Raw genomic sequence first — 23,158 nt, 5'->3', positions numbered from 1 at the left:
GTGTAACTTAATGTGTGACAATTTGGGATAAAGTATTTGATAAGGACGTAAATGTATCAGCGGCTGCTCTGATTTGTTAAAGGTCCTTCCCCAGACCCAAGAGCTCTGGTCACCTTACCCACCACAGAAATACAAAACTTCTTGAGCGTAGTATTTGGCACTATCTTCTGTAAGGCTTAGGTTACTTCCCCAGGCGGGCTGCTCTAGTTTATGAATAGGATATATTCTGCTATGACCACCACGGTAAAAATTCAAAAATGGAAAGCAGGATTGCCAACTACGGGAAAGGTACAGCCAAAATTGGAAAAATATCAAAGTTATTATGAGTATGGATTGTTAAAATGTGTATCAAACATTTTAATTTAAGCGTGAAGGACTTTTAACACTTATTAAAATTCAATTATTCAATTTTTTTATCGAACTGTATTTATTTATTTATTTGTATAAATATTCTAGTCGTTAAGTCTGCAATATTTGTTATATCCCAAATAAATATATTTTTCTTCCTTTCTTTCTTTCTAATACGAAAAAGTTCTTTAACTTAACATATTACCACATAATGCATAATAATTACACCATGGTTAGATATGGTGACCCATTGTCTATGTGTGTGTGGGCGTAAGTAACGTATAATCCTTGATCGGTACACTTATTATAATAGACAATGGAAAGTAAAAACACTATATAACATGTGTTGATTTAGAACAATCATATCTTAGAGTACAACACGTTTTTGCCTGCGTGATGTTTATTTTTAAAGTAAAACTTATTTAGGCACGCTTGACTTGGAGAGTAAGCTGGAACATGCGTGACAATGGCGTTATGAAAAGTGTGATCGGGCGAGGCGAACGGACCAAGAGAGATAGGTGCGAGCACATTTTTTCCTCCACTTTTCTCTCATAGCTAGTTACGTTTCGTATTACTAAGTGTGTCTTAGTGTGTGCAGGTGCATAATAATACAGGCCTATTGCTAAAGAAGCTTTACTTACGTCGTGTGGTCTAAAGCACATTCATTTTTTTTATATTTGTCTGTTTGTTACTATGTATGTTGTATCCATTTATTTTTACACCGACTATGCTTCGAGATTTCATCCCGTCAAGTTATATTACCCATCAAATAAATTAAATACACTAAATAATGCATTTTATAGTCCCCCAGTAAAATACAAATGTTATAGACATACTATATATTTTTTATTTTAATTGAAAAGATCGAATGTCGAATTAGTTAATCACTAGCGCATCAGCCAGATGCAATAATTATCGCCTCTCATCCTCACGTCACTTGACTCGACATCGATTGTTTAAAATCAACTGCAACTGGTCGTAATAGAAAAGGAGGTTACTAGAGAGGCTGCTAAAATTAAAATACATATATAAAATAAAAATAACTATATTTCAAATAAAAAATTGTTACAAGGATAATTACAAGGTATCTTGACGTCACTGCTGTAATCCATAACCAACTGCTTACTACACTCTACTGAGTCCCACTTACGCGCTAATAACTTCTGTTTCAAAGAAGAAAAGCAGAAAGTTCTTTTTTTTTTTTTGAAAGAGAGTAGTATACCTCACTCTTCTACTATTAGGTCGGTAATAACTAACTTAAATATATTTAAATGATTTTTAGGTAAATATTGTTTCAAACCTATTTATTTATTTATTTACACTTTCACACACTAATACAAGGTTTTAACAGCATAACAAACGATATATAAAAATAGAATTTGTATCCATTGCAACAGGCGGTCGTATCGCTAATACAACGATCTCTTCTAGGCAACTTTTGGGATGGGGCGCAAAAATGTTATGTAACATACACATGAACATATTATACTCACATACGTACATGTACACCAAATGTATTTACATACATATAACTTAATGTCGATACTAATATTATAAGGCTGAAAAGTTTTTTTTTTTTTTTGTTAAACGGTCAAATTTCAGAACCTACTGGATCAAATTATTTTTATATCGGATAGCCATCATTACCAAGAACGGCAATACGCTATTCCTTAAATTAACGCGTGCAAAACCGCCGGACACAGTAAAACAATATGTCGTAATTGAGTTATAGACTAATATACTATCGTCGATCTTAAACTACTTAAGTTAGACGTGTAAAATTTGGTATTAGCTTTTTTGCAAGGGCTGATAAAATGTCTGCAATATGTGTTGTGCCCCAAAAAGGTGTATCGTTCAGCTTAAAATTGGGTTTGATAATACATCACATATTCACAAATATTTATTTGTAACTTAAATAGCTCCAAGACTTATTATTCAAATGACTTAATTTATAAGCTCCGACTGAGTCTAGGGTCGAACACGGCGCTATGAACGCATTTGGAAGTTAGTCATTGTCGCGACAAACGAACTGATTTATTCGTTCACTGTTATACCAAATGTCAGATATATCACGTTTATTACAAATAATATTTTAAGCAGTGACAGTTCCCGACAAATCTCAACATACATACATATACTGAACTAGTCTACCGTCGTTGTTTAATCCGCTTTAAATCGGAATAGAAACAATAAAATAAAATTACAATGTAAAGCAACGTGTAACCATTGCGCCGCGTTGGCGCAACGGTTACAGCCATGGATTGTACCTGTTGCGCTGGCGGTTGTGGGTTCGATCCCCGCACATGACAAACATTTGTATTGGCCATACCGGTGTTTGCCGCGGTCTGGGTGTTTGTGCAGTCCTTGTGGGTCTCCCCACCGTGCCTCGAACAGCACGTTAAGCTGTCGGTCCCGGTTGTCATCATGTACATCTGATAGCGATCGTTACTCATAGTAGGGAATATATCCGCCAACCCGCACTGGAGCAGCGTGGTGGATTAAGCTCTGATCCTTCTCCTACATGGGGAAAGAGGCCTATGCCCGGTAGTGGGATATTACAGGCTGAAGCAACATGTAAAAATATTTGTAAGCTAAATGTCACTACACTCGTGTCAATATGCTGAGACTCAGGTGAGTTTAGTCTTTTTCTCTTAAAGTTTTGACGAAAAGGAATCAGCTAAGTTACTGTTATATCTATTGTTCTAGATGCCTGAAGTGAACTGAGGTAGGACTTTTATTAGTCAGTTATAATCTCAAAGTTTATTTAATTTTATTAACTAGGAAGCCAACGTAATATACTAAGAATACACATCTTAACTTAATACAATTATCATTATACCTAAAGTAATATATTAAAAAAGACAATAAAAATTAAAAACCAATTCAATTCCTGTCTAGAACTTAACAAATCTGCATTTAAAAATACAATAGACTAAACTTAATTATTCAAATACAAAAAATCATAAATAAAAAATAATATTACAATAAATTAGACAGAAAACCGAACAAAAAAAAGTAATTTTGATAAAAGAACATTTGATAATGTGATTGTTAGCTTATTTAAATACGGCAACAATCTTGAACTTTACAGTTTTAAAATAAATTTAAAGTTAGACTTTTGTTTTGACAACACACAAACAACTACATCAACTTAATATGCAAATAGCCCAATCGTTTCCAAATCACAAACATACATCCATTTTCATTCATATATTATGTATATACCTGTCCATCAAATTTATCAACGTATGTTCTGTTATCGCGTATTGACCAATAAAAATTGTATTATATCAAATAAAATATATCAAAAGACTCAGAAGACCACACACAGACGCGCACAGTCGAATCAAATCGAATCAGAAATGATAAGAGTCATGAATCAAGACGATTGTATGAATCGCCATAGATTGAGGCGCCTTGGATTATGGTGACCATATTTATAATAAGCGTCTACTAAAGTATAACTAGGTATTAAATTTGATTCAAACTAATTATGTTTCAACAACTAGATAGTAAGTCAAAGAAAGTAAGAACATAGATCATGAATATATTAATATATAAAACTTCTTTACGAACGCTTGACTCAAGGAGTAAGCTGGTGAGTGCGTGACGAGAGCGTTACGTAAAGTGTGATCGGGCGAGGCGAACGGAATTTGAGAGGAAGATATAAGTTAGTGAAGATAGAAAGAGAGAGAGTTACGTTTCGTATATTACCGTAGGAGCTGAAGAAATTTTACTTCATTCGTGCGGTCTAAAGTAGTCGTTTTTTTATATGTTTATGTTAGTATTTTGGGTTGGTTAAATACGTACAAAAAATAAAATAGGAAGTATAAAATTATATAGAATACTTTATATCGCTTCTATCGATCGCTTTTTAGCGATAAGGCCGCCCTTTGTGCCTGATGATACTCTGTTTAAGTCCATAATATGTATTATTTCTGTTTTCGTGTACAATAAAGTGTATTGTTATGTTATGTTATGTTTATAAATACACATACAGTAAAAAATAAAGTTAAACACGAGTAATTTATATAGTATAATTATACTTCTGTAAAAACTGTTTTGATAATAGTTCGTGATACATATTAATGAAAACAGTATTTTAGTATTACGTTGTATTATTTTCCTTTTTTTTCTATTCTACAATATTAAAAATTGAGACTAAAAATAGTGAAAATTAGTTTTATATTCTTAATGATATTTTTAGTAAATGAGTTTCGTAAGCTATGTTTGGTGGATGTAATTAATTACTCACAAATAATTCTAGTTTGAAGCAAATAAAGAAAAATAAATATAGAGGTCGGGCACAACTGGAAATTTCCTGCTCAAAATCTGGAGCAGCCCGACTGGGGAAGAACCTCGACCTTAAAGAAGACCACAGCTAAGTAATACTGCTTTCAAGCAGTGTTGTGTTGATTAGCAAGGTAGCCAGAACTCCTGGGGAGAGTTATGAGTAGGGTTGGCAACGCGCTTACGATGGTATTGCAGACGTCTATAATCTAGGGTAAACGCTTTACATCTGGTGAGCCGTACAAAAATAAATTTATACGCCTAATAAGTAAATAATTAAGTAATATGGTCACCATCGCCGTTAAGACAATAAAATCACTACTTTATGCTTCCCGATGTCTGTTCTATAAGATATAATTATCTGATTAAAACAATAACTTCATATAATTCAACCTGTCAGTATCTTATCTTTACTATGCAAATAGAAATAAATTTGTATTGATTTCTAATAAAAATATATATTAAACAGGTTAGAATATTTATATTTAAATGAATATTACAATATAATAATCGTGATATACCTTTTTAAAATCCTTGTATTGTGCCCTTAAATTTGATACCCATATTGTTAGTATTCGAAAAAAATTTTTTTTTTTCATTAACTACAATGGCTTCGCACAACCGCCATGTTTGATTTTTTTTAATGTCACCTATCTAAGAACACTTGGGCAGCTAAGACGAACCTAGCGATACCTCAATTATGTAAATCCGTTCAGTGGTTCTGGAAATACGAGGTAGTAAAGAATATTACATACATACATACAAGATACGCGCGAAAAACATAACCCTTCCTTGGCAGTCGGTTAATAAATCCGTTCAGTGGTTCTGGAAATATGAGGTAGTAAAGAATATTACATACATACATACAAGATACGCGCGAAAAACATAACCCTTCCTTGGCAGTCGGGTAATAAATCCGTTCAGTGGTTCTGGAAATGTGAGGTAGTAAAGAATATTACATACATACATACAAGATACGCGCGAAAAACATAACCCTTCCTTGGCAGTCGGGTAAAAATCAAAAATAACGATTACTTTGTTATTGTTAACCTGTATAATAATAAATTTGTATACTTTGATAAGTATAATAATAATTAATTCAGCAGAGGTAGAGCGTAGCAGTAAATATCCTGCTCAAAATCTGGAGCAGCCCGACTGGGGAAATACCTCGACCTTACAAAAGATCACAGCTTAATAATACTTATTTCAAGCAGTATTGTGTTCCTGTGTTGAATAAGGTGACCAGAGCTCCTGGGGGGAAATTGGGGGTAGTGTCGGCAACGAGCTTACGATGCTTCTGGTGTTGCATCATCATCATCAGGCGAGCCGTGCGCTTGTTTGCCGACCTAGTTGTATAAAAATAAAAATAAACTAAATGCCTCCTACTCAACGGCCTTCACTAGGATTTACTCTTATGTTGGAGGTCCGAAAATACACACAATACACAATCACAAACAGACCACGACAAAAATCTCTATGGCTTATACAAATGTTTGCCGTGAGCGAAGATCAAACCCGCAACCATCAGTGCAACAGCTAGTGTGACCGCTGACCGCTGCTTTAAGGAGTCGTCATAATAATATTATATAAACATAATTATAGTTCTAATGGCCAGGAGTTTACTTTTTTTTTTATAAGTGTTAAGCAGCGTTCGGCGTACCGGCCGATTTCGACAATCTATCTATCTCTGATTTTGCTTATGCTAGGTTGGTTTGCATAGGTTGTTAACACAATTTGTATGGAGTTTAAAACAAAATTATATCTCTATTAAGCAAATTCAGAGATACATAGATCTTGAAACTAGCCGGTAGTGGTAAGAACCCAAATTTTATAACGCCAAACGTGGGTCAGAGATTTGATTTTATTGATGAACACTTTCTAGCTTCTCAATTTTTACAATGTTTTTGTAACAATTATGCAAAACTGGTGATGACTAGTTGACGGCCTTACCTTATAAGTCAACCTAAACAAAGGGTTTTTTTTAATCAACAGTTAAACACAGATACACATTACAATATCATGATTTACGATCCGAATTCAGTTCGAACATCGAAATTGTTTAACTTTTATGTCTCCGTAATAGTTCAAAATGGTTGAGTATTAAATGTGTCCGGATAATTTACGATACAAATGGAAATAAATCGAGGTTTATTGTCTATAGTACCAATCTAGAATGAGAGTCCGACATTGATGACTGCTCATCTGATATACGATCGACTTTTGAACCCATTTTTTAAGTCGTTACTTATTTATATTTATAGCGCCGTAAATTAAGTGTGACGCTACCTTTTTAATGTTATATTTATGGTATTCTTATATTTAGATTGTTAAAAATCGTCTGTTATATTTATAAGTGTTTTAAATATGAATTAAATTTTAAATATTACATGCAACTTTGTGTGGTAATAAAAAGATTATGGAACTGTCTCAATTACAAAATATATTTGACGTATTGCAAAAGTAAAAAGGTTAGGTTTTAAATTGACGAATTTAAAAAAAATCCGTCATACGTATACGTTTCATGATTCAGCCTATAAAATCTCACTACTGACCACAGGCCACCACGGTACTCCACTCCATCATCATCCCGAATCATCCTTATAACATTAGCAAAACTCATATTTAAGTTTGAAAGAAAATTTAAAAAAAAATAATTAAATTGTCATTATACAAACATAATTACTTATTATTTGATACATTTGTTGTAGTAACTGCAAATCTATTATTCCCTTACACTTTATTTGGAATATAAATTCTACTGTTAAGGACTGGTAAGAAATTCAAAAGATACATTACTGTGAGTACAATCAAAGCAACACTAAAATCAATAACTACTATGGCCGCAACTTTTATGCAATGTGTACATAAAACTGTCACTCACAATTATTTCCACACTAGCTTCTGTTCGCGACTTCGTCCGCGCGGAATAGGAACAATTCTATCATATATGATTTTTGCAAAACTTTTACCGTTAAAACTTTTACTAAAACATCTGGCGCTGGCCAAGAGCTGACGAGCTAAACACTGAACTATCAATGCTGAAGATCAGCTTGCAGTCAATACGTATAGTTTTCAATACCAGCTGTAACTTTTTAAAACCAGCGTTTGGAAATAGCCCAATACATACAAACGTCCATATCATGTTAATTTGTATCAACTTTACAAATATTTGTCATAAGTAGGAATCGAGCATGCGACCGCTAACAAGACAGCGAGTTGCTGTGACCACTGCTTCAGTGTGTCGTGTGAGTTATGATTGATCTTTTTTACTATCAACGTCAGACCCAAGATTTATCTCTTTAAATATACTCCATAATTAACAAATTAATAAACATTATGAAGATTTACGATTACTTCTAAAACAACATACGTAATAGTAACAGCTTCATAAAATTAAAACATCATTAAGTTAAAGATGTGAGTTGTTTCGATAATTAATACTCTGGTCAGATTTGATGCCATAAATTTGATACACTTTCTAAATTCTACAGCCCAGCTGTAATAGTGAACGCTCGGTTTTGGAAAATACCGTTCTGAAGAAACTTTTTAATTCTTGAATACCCCATATATGACACATTTATTATCATTTTTAAAAAATATAGATTTTCGTCAAACATTGATGGTTCTCTATAAATCTCATTATAAACTTCTTCAACATTCACTACCTCAACAAAGTTCAACCTTAATAGAAGTTCAGTAAAACATATTTAATTGTCTTGTCTTCCTGCCGATCCTATGAATAATCCTGTGAATCATATAGACATTCGAATATATTACATTCGTATATATCATAGTATATGTATTACTGAAACAATCCTTGTAAAGGGTAAAAAATATAGCCCGAGGTCCTTAGTACCGGGCAGTCACTACGCGAGTTTTTTTTTTTTTTTTTTATTCAACTAGAATGATAAACAAGCGCACGACTCACCTTACCATCAGATGAGCGTTAGTTTAATGGTTACCGTAGTCTATAGACGCCTGCAATACCAGGAGCATCGTAAGCACATTGCGGTACCCACCTTCTCTGTCAATATCTTCCAGTGTTCAACTAATCACTACTTGAATGCAGTATAATGTAGCAGAGATCTTCTGTAAGGTTAAGGTATTTCCCCACGGGCTGCTTCAAATTTTGAGCAGTATATATCCCGCTGAAGCCTACTTTAATAAAAACAAATGTTACAGTATTGTATATGGTATAATATATTATTAAAACAATCTACGTAAAGGGCAAAAAATATAGCCCGGGGTCGGTAGTACCGGGCGGTCACTACGCGGGTTATCTAGGTAGCAGTGCGATGCGTCCGTAAATCGAACGGTTTAGCGCGTGTCGCGACCCGGGTGGTCGCTTAGATCTCGCTGCGGGACGGTATTTAACGATAGGTGACATATTTTTTATTTTTGTCAGTGATCATTTTTTGTTAGCCCTGAAATGATTTCTAGCGGTCCGTTAAACCTGAAACATTAATTTTTTTCTACTGCACCTCTTTTACTTTTATTAAAAATACTTGTAGCATTATAATCTGTTATTTTTATCGATTTAAAAAAAATCGTATTTATTCTTAACTTAATCCGTTATTCTCATATTAGTTAATCTAACACTAAGCTTTTATATTTGACGAGTATTAAAAGTCAAAAATAAACAAAAAACTTAATAAATTAAAACAAGAAAACATTTGTCACCGACATTTTGTATTAGGTTTACTTATGTTCGTTAAACATTTTTTTTTTCAAGAAAATGTGCCAAGACTACAAAAACATCGCCAAAGATATTAATATTTATTTTAAATAAATATAAATCGACTTAATTAATGTTTAAAAACACTAAATATTAAATGTCAACTAAAAAATATATCAAACAACTGGTTAGATACTGCATAAAACCATCAATCCCACCATGTCGCCGCAGTACGAAGCGGTGCTATAATTCTACGATATCGCATTGTTTATTCCCCCGGCGCCGATCGCTAAGTGCCGTGCACCGATCAGCAGGTGTTGTTCAATAAAAAAACAAGAGAATAAATATAACAAATTTACTGCTTTAAGTATTTTAACATCTACACATCAATGGTTTGTTTTGTATGACTTTATTTTCATATTCGATTGTAAAATGTTTCTTATTTTCAACTGACTTCAAAAAAATAGGAGGTTAATCAATTCAACCATGTATATATATATATATATATATATATATATATATATATATATATATATATATATATATATATATATATATATAGTTTCGGGGATAACTTCGTCGTTTATAAATCGATTTTGATAATTAATTTTTTGTTTGAAAGGAGATATCCTATGATAAGGAAACTTGGATCTGGTAATGAAACCCCAGAGGAATCGATGGGAATCCTCGAAAATCGCAGTGACGACTAGTGCGTTTGTTAATATTATTTCGTCTACTTACGTTTAATTACTTGTCGATGTAATTGAAGTCGGTTTTTTCGTTTGCAAACACAATTATATTCACGCTTAACTTGGGGAGTAAGCTGGTCAATGCGTGACAAGAGCGTTACGAAAAGTGTGATCGGGCGAGGCGAACAGTGCAAGAGTGAGAGAGACGCGAGCACATATTTTCTTTCTCTCTTTCTCTGATAGCTAGTTACTTTTCGTATATCTAAGACACAGTGCATGCCTATTGCTAAAGAAGTTTTACTTTAGTCGTGTGGTCTAAAGCACACTCGTGTTATTATTCAAACATGGTTATCATAAGAGCTCTTGTAGTTAAATAGATTTATGTCGATTTGATGCATATTGTATACACTCGTAGCTGCTTTGTTACTGGTCACAGATTAAATCCTTGCTCTTGACAAATATTTACTTAAATATGATCTGTAGAGCTATCTGTCGTTATCTACGTGTTTGTATATACGTCACACTTAGAAGAAGAGAAAAACATTTCGTAAATTTCACTTCATAAAGAGCTCTGTAATAAATTATTAAGTACATACAGTAAAAGACGATATAACACAAACATACAAACTAAATTTGGGCCTAGAGAGATGAAAGGAGAGTTTTCAGAAGCAGAATATTTTTTGCTAACAAGCTTTAAGCCTGACGGAAGTCACTTTGAAAAGGCTTTATATGGGTGTGTGTGCGTGTGTGTTTTTTCTGTCGGATCTTATCTATAGACTTACGAGTCCGACCAAAACATTTTATTACCATTAGGGAACTTGATTTTTGGAGTATAACCTCATTGGAGGTGCATTACACTACGACATATAAGAAGAGACAATATATATAAGCTTAACATAAACACACGACCGTCTATACTTAAATCTTACACCGTTAAGGAATGCAACTTAATGTCTGTATTTTAGGCAACAGGTAACTGTACATAATTTTAGAACAAATGTACATAATCTATATATTAATATGTGAATCAAAAACTTTATACTTCTTTTTACGAAAATTGCGTGGAAGGGGGAATATGAAATGCACACTTACATATAGTTTATACAGAGTAAGAGTGCAGAATGATAATATTTATTTGATCATGCATAAAAATATGTTAAAGCAATAAAAAACCATTACACACACTACCATGTATTTGACACACACATGCATATTATACTCTATTGTTGATCAAATCGAAATTTTTTAAAAACGGTTTTTATTTTCATAATTTTTTGGTTCTCTTTGATTTAAATTTTTTATTATGGTCGAATTTCGACCTTTGGGCGACCACTGGTGATATAAAATCTACAAATAAAAACATATAACACCAGAAACCGAAACGAAATTACAACTCAGAAGAAAATAACAGTTTTTTGAACACACACACACACAGTAAACAGTAAAAAGTAACAGTGTCACTCAATAATACGGCAAATATATAAGAAGGGGTGAAATTGGGAACGATATCTAGTCTCCAGTAAAGTAAACCAGTTCCAATTATATCAGTACAAGGATAAGCGTGTTAAACTAAATAACTGGTACATTTTCACTAAGTCGTCTCCGTTAATACAGCTTAGCCGTTAACAACGAAAGATAAAACCATACATAGTCCCATCTCTCTTATTAGTATCTAGACTTAATGGACCTTGTAAATTGATAATATTATCCTAATTCTACATAATTATTGGAAGCGTATTTGTATAATATTTAGTAATTGATTATTACCGCATATTGTTTTCATTCATTAAAATAATTTAAAAACTGTTATATTTTGAAAATTACATTGATCAACACTTACAAAATGACATGTCCTTATTCATCGACTAACTGGCTGTCTGATTCATCTTTGCCGAATATAATTATATAATATGGAACGCATACATGAATTTTATTTAATAAGATCACTTAATTAAGTAGAAACATATATTCATAAAGTATTTAAGAAAAAAAACGTCGCATCTCTTAGATTTTATTTCGATATGCTTAGGAACACGATATTTATAAAAAATATAATTATTTAATGTTCTAACATACTAAGAAATTAAAATAAAAAGACTTACAATTAGTTACTACAAAATATTTCATACACTAAGCTACAAATCATAATCAAATAAAATAAATGTCCATGTCTAAGAATATGAACGATCCATGTATCCGAAACGCTCCTGCAAAACGGTAAAAAAGGGTTTTTTATTCAGTCATTATTTATCGTTTCTGTTATCTCTAATTTACAGACGTTAACAAGAACCCGAACACATTAAGAACCTACATTTCATCAATCAAGTTACACTCCGATCCGAGTATCCGATCGTACTATCGCGCATCGGTCGCCATATTTCGCGGCCATATTGCGCGACCGAATACCGCGCGAGCCGATATCGTAAATCTCTGACATTTTTGTGGCGGTTAAAAGATTTTATTTTTTTAAATAAAACGAGATTGTTTTATAAAAAATAAACTGCTACTCTTTTATATTCATGATTTCTTTATAATGGCGCTTATCACAGACAATATCTAGAAATTTTAAATTAAAATTTCAATTATTAGCAATTAATCTATACTTACTTCTATAAAATTGTCTCAATCCACACTAATAACTATCGCATCAATATAGATATGATCTAAGTTATATTTTTTAAATGCATTAAAGTTTACTTATAGATATTTATATACTATTAATAGATAAAGTGAATAATATCAATGAAATAGTAATGATCTTAAAAAATAAATATAACCATAAACACACTGCATTTATTAGTCATTAAACACATAAAATCGATATCGATGAATCGGCGCGAAATAGTGAGGTACATCGTAGCGTAGTTAACCCGGGGTCGAGCACAACACTAAATTTATTTTAGTGATGTCGCGTTAGATTCGTTATCCCGCGCTACTGTGCCCCGAGATCCCGCGATAACAACCACAGTCTCAGATAATTTGTTATCGATCAAAGAATATTTTTACAAATATAAAAAAAGTTGATTCATTTTTAACGATATAATGTTACTGTTTTAAGGTTTTTTTTTTTTCTTTTCTTAAAATCGTATTTGTTATTTTTGGAAAATTATCGGAATAGGTAGCTATTTTATAGCTAACTATACAGTGTTTACACTCATACCTATGGATAGGTATAATTTTTTACAGATCTAATAATGTATTTACTTATTATTTAGCAATCGATCCAAATGTAAAATTAGTTACAAACTTACAAAAATTACATCTAATTTCCTATAGATTCTATTAACTAATATATTCAAAATATTACTTAAAAACATTCAATAAGTAAAAAGATTAAATATCGAATCTAACAGAACAGATAAAGTAAAATATATTAGTATGTAGGTAATCGCGTATTTATGCAAAATTATATACATCAAAAATAGATATATTTTAGGCAATGTGACCGGACTCAAACGTTCTCATAAGTAACCAAGATTATTTAAACAAATTAAATATAATCTTGATACATATTTCAAAGTGATTTCTTCTAACGATGACCTGTGACCCTTAGCTGTGTTCATAGCCGGTATATCACGAATTTGTGATCGAACATATTATATTTCACGCTCATTAACACAATTTTTAATAGAGTTGTATCTGTCGATTCATATATTCATTAATATTATATCGATTTTTTATTCTTGTTTATGATTTAACATTTAAAACTAATAATCTAATATATAAAATTCTCGTGTCGCGGTGTTTGTAGTTAAACTCCTCCGAAACGGCTTGACCGATTCTCATAAAATTTTGTGTGCATATTGGGTAGGTCTGAGAATCGAACAACATCTATTTTTCATTCTCCTGAGTTACGGGGGTTTAAGGGGGTTTATAACATATATAGCAAGGCAACGTTTGCGGGGTCAGCTAGTAACATATATATAAATAATATTGTTTCATTAGATTTATTTACCGTTTTTTTTATGTATCATTAATTTCAGTACAAATTTTGATGAAAAATATATTAGATATTAACTGAAAGGTGAACATAATAAAAAAGGTTACTTGTTTAATTTACCTCTCTTACCTTTTGAAAATGTTGCGGGACTACACGAACATCACTCATCCCATTAAGTATAGAAGATATATGGTGTTTATATCACCACTAATTTTACTACAGCATGTCGTTTAATTATTAGTCTGATATTAACAAAACAGCTAGAAGACACTCATATTTCCCAAGAAACCAAACTATAATTTAAAATTCAATAAATATAAAAAATAATTTCTTTGTTACCATACGTGAAACCATGTTAAGTTTTAACAAAACGACGTTGCATAGATAATATCAATTAGTGGCACCGCGTGATTTGTTCCGTGGCGCGATTTAACCGCAAGGACGGGACGCAGTGTCGTACGCTATCGTGTCCCGATCGTTTCGCATCACTAAAATAGTGAGCGACTTTTTTTTTATTATATATTATTATAGTTATCATACGATATAAGCTATCCAAATAAATTTAAATTTATGTTTAAAAGAGCATGCAATAAATAACTTTAAATTGCTAAACTGATTTTTTTTATGATTTTAAATATATTTTATTACAAATTTCGACTCAATGCATTTTACAACATACATTCACTGCTAATATCAGTTTTGAAATGTAGCTAAATAAAAATTCAATTTAAGTTTTGTTATGAAGCTAAATGTTTGATTCAACCTATCGCAGTCCACTACTGAACATTGGCTTTCCCATATACCCTCCAGCTCGGGGGTGCCAGAGGGTTATGTCAGACTCCTAATGACTAAAAAACCAACACGTGTGAGCAGTCGTCCGCCTGGGTGGGGCGAGATGGGGTCGCATTTGCCACCTCGCCCCGGCGGTAGGCCCGGACGAAACCTCCGGGCCCCGGCACTATGGTGGGGGTGGCCTCGCTCACAACAAGTCCACCACTCAACATGTGGGGTTGTGTCGTCCGGCCGGCCGAAGTCCCCCGACTATTGGCCGGCGAACATTAGCTTTCCTAAGTCCAGCCCTTGACAGCTATCTTACGTAGATCATTGGTCCAGTCTAATTCATAAAGATATTAACAAATCAGTTTCTTATACTATTTTACATCTATAGATAGAAACTGTTTCAGTCATGGGCAATGTTAAAGCCAGTCAAAACTTAAGGTATAACCTTCACCTCTCTAAACTCAGATAACAATGAATGATAGAAAACAATTGTTTGATTACTAGGAACGCGGACAATGCTTAGGAATAAGGAATGATGCTTGCTATTGAATATCTTTTAATACAACCAGGTTGCCAAACACTATGTAGCTACGGTACTAAAGAATATAGCCACCCCCTCTCTTCCCGTGGGTGTCGTAACAGGCGACTAAGGGATAACACAGTTCCGCTACCACCTTGGAAATTAAAAAGCCGACCGGTGGCGGGATAACCATCCAACTGCTGACTTTGAAATACACAGGCCGAAGACGGGCAGCAGCGTCTTCGGTGCGACAAAGCCAACCCTGCGATCACCAACCCGCTTGCCCAGCGTGGTGACTATGGGCAAAACACACGAGTTCACGTTGTTTTTGGCGTAAACTCCGCCTTTTTCGCAACGTGTTATCTTGATGTGTTGTTATGTTGTTTTTTTTTTTGGAGTTGTGTAATAAAGTTTATATAAATAAATAAATAAACTTGTGGAGGCCTATGTCTAGCAGTGGACTGTATAGGCTGTAATGATGATGATGAATGAGGTTGACAAATAAACTTACCTGATGGTAAGCAATTACAGCAGCTTATAGACGCCTGTAACACTACAAGCATCGTAAGCGCTTTGCTGACCCCACCCCAGACCTTCCCAGGATATCTGGCTACCGTACTCACCACAGGAACACAACACTACTATATAATATAATTTAGCTGTGTATTCTGTAAAGGTTGTGATAATTCCCAAGTCGGGCTGCTCCATACTTTGAGCAGGACATTTCCTTTTGTGCCTACATAAAACTATAAAATTTACTTAAATAATTAAATTTACCGTAAATAATACAATATATATCTTAAACTTTTAAGGAAATCGTTTACATATTTTTCTATATTTTATAACAAATAATTTATGTTAGTATTATTCGTCCATTGTTTTGTGCATTTTTTAATTATAAATGTCATCGCGTCTGGTCCGACGACAGTTAAAAAATGAATAAAATATATATATAATCTAGTTTATGCGTTGCTCTTTATTACATTAGTTTGTAGGTCATTGTAAAAGGCATTTTTACAATTTAAATTCGTCGCCAACTGATTATTGGTCATATTAGACTAAGAACTTGGTTAAGTAATAAAAAAATATTGATTTGTTTTGTAGCCCACTTACTACGTATTTAAAAAGTCAAGTACAAGCAATAAAGATCTTCTCTACTATCTTTCCTAAAATATATTAAAAATCATTTAGATTTACTCACTCATTTATTTTATTATATATATATATATATATATATATATATATATAATAAAAATAAATAAATAAAATAATATTTATTAGGTTAAAGACTAGAAAAAACAAATTTAATTTAACTGAGGTAGGGCACAGCAGGAATTTCCTGCTCAAAATATGGAGCAGCCCGACTGGGGTAGTACCTCGACCTTACTGAAGGTCACAGCTAAATAATACTGTTTTCAAGCAGTATTGTGTTCCTGTTGATGAGCAAGGTAACCAGAGCTCCTGGGAGGGATTGGGGATTGCGTCGGCAACGCGCTTGCGATGCCTCTGGTGTTGCAGGCGTCTATAAGCTACGGTGATCTTTTACCATCAGGTGAGCCGTACGCTTGTTTGCCGAACTAGTGATATAAAAAAAAAATGTCAAATATTTATAGAGATTACCTCAGACGACTTTCTTGTCACGTAATGTGTGACATTTTGTGACATTTGAAACTTGATAATGTAATCGATTTATTTGTGTTAATTCGAAACTATTTAAAAATAAAAATACATTCCAGTATAATTTATTGTATTTTATGTATTTAATTATATTCTTATTTTACACTTTTAAATGTATCGAGCTTTATTAGACTACTAGGTCGATAATAATAATTTTAAATGCTAACATAGACTACGTTTGGTTTTAAACGCTTCGCATTCTTTTTACTAATTTATTATCTTGAACATTAACTTCATGTACATACAAATGGCATAACATATCAAAAAAGAATATAAAGTGATATTTGGTTTAATGCTTGTCAGTCAGTCGGTTCAGCCTATTGCAGTCCACTACTGGGCATAAGCCTCCCCAAGTTCGCGCCAGACATCCCGGCTTTCCACAATCCTCATCCAGTCTACACCGGCAATCCTACGTAGATCGCCGGTACAACGGACCGGAGGACGTCCCACACTGCGTTTGCCAAGACGCAGTCTCCACTCCAGGACCTGTCTGCTGTAGTTGCTAATTCCGTGAGCTATGCCGGTTACTTTCGTTCCCTCGCGGATAGTCTCATTTCTAATCTTATCTTTGAGATAACCCTCAAACGCGTTCCATTGCACGTTGAGTGACTTTAAACTTGTGAGACGTAGACACTGACGAAGGGACTGGCCCTTCGTCAGTGTCTATGTCTCACCCGACTAGAAAAAAGGTCAGGCTCAACCAGATCATGTACTCGACTAGAAAAAAGGTCAAGCTCAGCCAGATCATGTATCTGGACCGGATCAGGATAGAATGAGGCATGCCAGATCCGGCAAGCTCTATCAGAACCAGGTCTGGTCCAGGATAGCCTGATGTAAAATATAATCAAGTATGGTAAGGCATACTGGATCAGGACGCGGTCTGGTCCAGATAAGGACAGCCTGATGTAAAATATAATCAAGTTTGGTAGGGCATACTGGATCAGGATCCGGTCCGGTCCAGATAAGGACAGCCTGATGTAAAATATAATCAAGTTTGGTAGGGCATACTGGATCAGGATCCGGTCCGGTCCAGATGAGGACAGCCTGATGTAAAATATAATCAAGTATGGTAAGGCATACTGGATCAGGACCCGATCCGGTTCAGATCAGGATAGTCTGAAAGAAATTACGCGAACTGAGCCTGAATCGTGCTATCAATGTTTTTAAGCGCACTTAGTATACATACAGTTATCAGGACAGTCTAGCAGGGAGTTCATTTCTACACGGTGGAGCATTCGTAAGTATTAGGAAGTAGTTAATTAGTAGTTAATTATTAGAAGTTAATAAATAAAATTTAATTGATAATAATAATTAATTAATAATATAAAAATAATTGATATTTAAAATAAAAACAAAAATAAATAATACATTGGAAAAAATAAACGGAAATAAATATCATAATAAATATGTTAAGTAACGTATTTATAATATCAATTTGCTTTTTTTTATTAAACAACTTTTTCAAGAATATACATTCGTGTTTTTGAAAAGGACCAGACCGAACCGGCTGATCAGGATGAGATATACTACATACTGTAATGATCTGGACCCGATCAGGAAATCTCATCTCATCCCAATCAGGTCCAGACAAATCTTCTGCGTTACATACCTTATCTGGTCCAGATCAGGCATGCCAGGTCCGGTCCTTCTAACACGAAAAAATTTCTACTCTGGCAGCTCCGTATGTTAACACAGGCAGAACGCATTGCTCGAAGACTTTTGTCTTCAAGCACTGCGAAATCTTCGAAGTGAAGACTTAATGCATTTAAATAGAATAAAATAATAGCCAAATTGTAATACAATAAAAATATAAAATGTTACTTGTATCGATGTAAAATAGTTTTTCATTATGTCTGCCAGCCTATAACCAATTGGTCAATTGGTTCATATTTTCTTCGAAAGTTATTTGTTATATTTTATTAAATATAATTTATACGTAGAATAGTATCACATCAATAAGAACAGAAAACGCTTTACAAACTAGCAATAAACGAAATATACTCATCGGCTCTCGTTAGACTGAAATCCTATGACGAGTGTATAAAATATACAAACACAACATCCAGACCGCATCAAACATCTGTATATTATTGTACGTGTTAGTGCAAAAGTATTTGCCATCCCCATTACATGTCGACTAACTACAATATTCCACTGAGCTTCAAACTAATCAGTAGAGAACTGAAAGTAAAAAAAAATAAGTAAATATTACTTGTAACCCATTTCAAAACCTAACGCTTATCCCTTCTACTCCATTGGATACTCACTAATTCTAGCGTATGACCTAAATCAATTTCTTTAGCTATCTATAAATTAAACGAATTTTGTCTATAGTCTAGTAATATTCACAAATTGGATCAAAAATATAAAGTTTAATCAAATCAAATGACTATCTATTGATTCACTTCTAAATATAACTCTCAACACCTTTCTCGGACAAGTTATATGAATTTAAATAAAAACGTCTTATGGCCATCTTATGCGCGTGACTTTGTCTGCCTATTACAACTATATTGATATAATTTATTTAATTGTAAATAAACTCTAAAACAAAATACAAATAATTATTTCTCACATAAAACCAAAAACATTATGTCATCTACAAGTATATTGTAATTAAATTAAAAAGATCAAACTAGTTCCTTTACAACCTAAAAAAAATATATTTTGTCGAACCAAAAAGATACACATCACATCATCATCATCACATCAGCCCATCGAAGTCCACTACTGGACATAGGCCTCCACAAGTTCGAGTCAAAAATAGCGTGAACTCATGTGTTTTGCCCATAGTCACCACGCTGGGCAGGCGTGTTGGTGACCGCAGGGCTGGCTTTGTCGCACCGAAGACGCTGCTGCCCGTCCTCGGCCTGTGTATTTCAAAGCCAGCAGTTGGGTGGTTATCCCGCCATCGGTCGGCTTTATAAGTTCCAAGGTGGTAGTGGAACTGTATTATCCCTTAGTCGCCTCTTACGACACCCACAGGAAGAGAGGGGGTGGCTTTATTCTTTAATGCTGTAGCCACACAGCATTGAAAAGCGTAAAAATGAAAAGAAAATAAGGTTCGGTAATCGAACCACATGACAGACCAATTCAAACTTTCCATATAAAACGATTAAAAACGAAACACTCACAAGCAGTGACCGTTTATCGTTCGAAAATGCTAATAAAAATTAATAGGAACGATAGCCATTCGTTACAAATAATAATTTAGTAACGCGAATTAGTAATGTATTCCACGACTGAACTGACCTCGCTTACCTCTTAACTGATATTGATACATTTATTATTATTTCGAATTTTATTGATATGTGCACTTCCCTTGTGAGAGTTCAAAATCTATACTAATATTATAAATCTAAATTTTTTTTTTTTTGTGTTTAAACGCGTTAACAGTATATTCCTTTGCGTGAAGAGTATATTCCTTTTTGAAAAGCCGGCAACGCGCCTGCTAATCCTTTGATGTAGCGGGTGTCTGTGGATGTTGTTTTTCACTTACCATCAGGTGAGCCAACTGTCCGTTTGCCCCCTCTACTATTAAAAAAAAAAAAAAAAAAAAAAAAACATCAGGAGATAGTTGGTTCGAATTGTTTTTTTGTGTGTGTTGAATATCAATTTACTGAGAAAGGCTATAGGCTATATTATATTTTAATACGTTCGTTACCTAAAATAAGTCAAATGAAACTGCGGATACAGTTAGTTTTATATATATTTTACATATACATAAGGCGGTCTGTTGCTAAGATATATAACCTATATGTCTGTGTTATAGGTAACAGCTGACTGCTATAGATATATTACATACATACATAAATACATACATTACACTCAGACTCAGATCCAGAACGTAGTACGTATTTGTACCAACTTTATAAATTGATGTATCGAACTACCAACCAAGTATTAAAAACTCTAAACTGAACTACAATTTTTTTACTGAAGTAGGGCACAGCAGGAAATTTCCTGCTCAAAATATGGAGCAGCCCAATTAGGGTAGTACCTCGACCTTACAGAAGATCACTGCTACATAATACTTTTTTCAAGCAGTGTTGTGTCCCTGTTGGTGAGTAAAGGTGACCATCGCTGCTGGGGGGATTGGGGGTAAGGTCGGCAACGCGCTTGCGATGCTTCTGGTGTTGCGGTCGCCCATAAGCAACGATAATCGCTTACCATCAGGTGAGCTGTACGCTTGTTTGCCGAATTCGTTATATAAAAAAAGCTACTCCATTATGGATTTCTTCACGTAAATCTAATCAAAAGACGCAGCCTCTTACAGCGCACGGTTCATGGAAGCGAGCGCGCGCCCCGTGATTTACAGTCGCGCGCGTCGATCAACGATAAAGTTTTACTTATTGTGCGCAGTTTGATCGGCGCACCACCGATACGCCATATCGTATTTATGCGCTGTCACCGCCTTTTATTGCGATTAATATGAACCGACCTTTTTTATTCCTTTCGATCCTCCACCTGTTTATGTTGCCCTGGTACCTGAACTCGTCTGCTGTTTAAATGGTCAGCTTGTGTTAAGTTTTAAATGATTTGTACGACTGTAAAGTGTTTTACGATTAGATTATACATTATTTATTTTGTGCAATTTATACAGAAAAAATAATGTTTTTTTTTAAACGGTTTTATTTAGCTCACCCCGTTTGTTTTATTTTTTATTATTCTTGGGTCAAATTTAGTAATTCAAATTTCACCCTCTTCCTGTCAACCGATTAATCTGAAATTTTGTATACACTTTGGATTTTGGTGACAGTACAATTATGTTTAAATAAGCTAGCAAGCTCGATTATAAGCGAGTTTTAGGGTTTCATAGTGGTGAGCGAGTAGTACTTTTATCATATGTTTTGTCGATTAAAGACAAACTACGAGCAGTGAAACGATTCCTCGCCAGCCAGCAGTATGAAGTATAAACCCGCAGTGGAGCAGCTTGGGGGATTAAGCTCGATCCTTCTCCTACATGAAAAAAGCCTATGCCTATGTAAATTTTGTTCTTTATTTAAATGTGCAATAAAGTATATTATTATTATTATTATTATGCCCAGCTGTGGGATGTTACAGGCTAAATCGTGATCATGATCGAAAACAACATATCAGATATAGAAATCCCTATTTTTTAACAGTTTTACTTTGCTGTGTTTAAAACAAAAAATAATTATTTTTTGGTACCTCAAAATAGTTAAAAGATATTACGCTATTAAGTTTATCACATTTAAGTGAGCATAAAAACTACGACATCTTACATTAACTTTGAAAGTTAATTACATTTGTGTCAAGTTTTGTTCGATTAAAAGTCTTTAGAAACTAAATATTTAAAATCATGCCGAAGTCATTAAATAAATATACAAGTAAACATACCGATACTAGCTCAAAATTGGAAACATACACTAAAATATATCGACATTGCTCGTAAAAATCTAATGTCTAATGCAAAATGAAAGGATGCCAAGCAGCCTTAGCAGCGATTAGTTACAATTAAACAATAAAGCTATTTACGATCAGATCGGAAGCAAGTCTTCAAGGCGATGGCGACCTCGCTGGCTGCCAACAAAGATGCATTGTCGCTGCACCGCTTGGAACCAATCCAATATTGTTGGTGAATCTGAACAATCGTGACCTCCAAATTCCACATTAGAATAAATCTTCAACACGAAACAATTCTAACAACCATTCAAATGCCAATTAAAATTGAATGCAGCTATTTAACAATAAAGTTCATTTTCGAACGATAATTGAATGTAGGGTTGTCACTGAGAGGTAAAGGCCAGGATGGGGCGAATGGTAGCCATTGTCTATTGACCTCAACAAAGAAAGGAGCGGTGACGAATGGAAGTCAAGTCAAGGTTACTATTGGACTGTTGTTTACTAGCACTTCGTAGTAAATTAATTAACACATCCTCATAATGTTGGACCTTCGATAATTGTTTGACATTTGATGACTAAGCTTTGTCACTAAATACTTTTTGAACACAATTACTTGCCTTGTAATTAGATTTCATCAGAAGAATAGTGAAGGGGTTCAATTATAAGATTGACTGTTATTTTTAATAAAAATAATATATTTACATACATCTATATATTTGCCTTGTATAAACCAACAATGACCAGCAAAATAATCAACGGAAAGTCAGTCAAACTTATCATAAAAGATTTGTACTACATTCACTATTTCTCTAAAACGATACCAATTTGGAATATTTCCTAGTTTTTAATTGTTATACTTTTGCAAATTGCTT

General features: G+C 33.8%; 2 long non-coding RNA genes across 2 annotated transcripts in view; both read right to left on the bottom strand.

Moving 5' to 3' along the window:
* The window catches only part of LOC123659678, a 47,283-nt gene extending 24,868 nt beyond the window's left edge, over nucleotides 1-22,415 (bottom strand). Inside the window, exon 1 of the long non-coding RNA XR_006744056.1 lies at nucleotides 22,281-22,415. This is a non-coding gene — a long non-coding RNA (uncharacterized LOC123659678). The remainder of the gene's footprint in view (nucleotides 1-22,280) is intronic.
* On the bottom strand, nucleotides 811-9,024 carry LOC123659679. The gene is made up of 3 exons (XR_006744057.1): nucleotides 9,014-9,024; nucleotides 7,653-7,662; nucleotides 811-889 (listed from the first exon to the last, which is right to left on the bottom strand). It is a non-coding gene; the product is annotated as an uncharacterized LOC123659679 (long non-coding RNA).
* Nucleotides 22,416-23,158: the final 743 nt, after the last annotated feature.

The sequence above is a fragment of the Melitaea cinxia genome, chromosome 14 (genome assembly GCF_905220565.1).
Source record: "Melitaea cinxia chromosome 14, ilMelCinx1.1, whole genome shotgun sequence".
NCBI lineage: Eukaryota > Metazoa > Arthropoda > Insecta > Lepidoptera > Nymphalidae > Melitaea > Melitaea cinxia.
The sequence above is the reverse complement of the archived record's forward strand: the minus strand, read 5'-3'. Positions and strand labels throughout refer to the sequence as shown.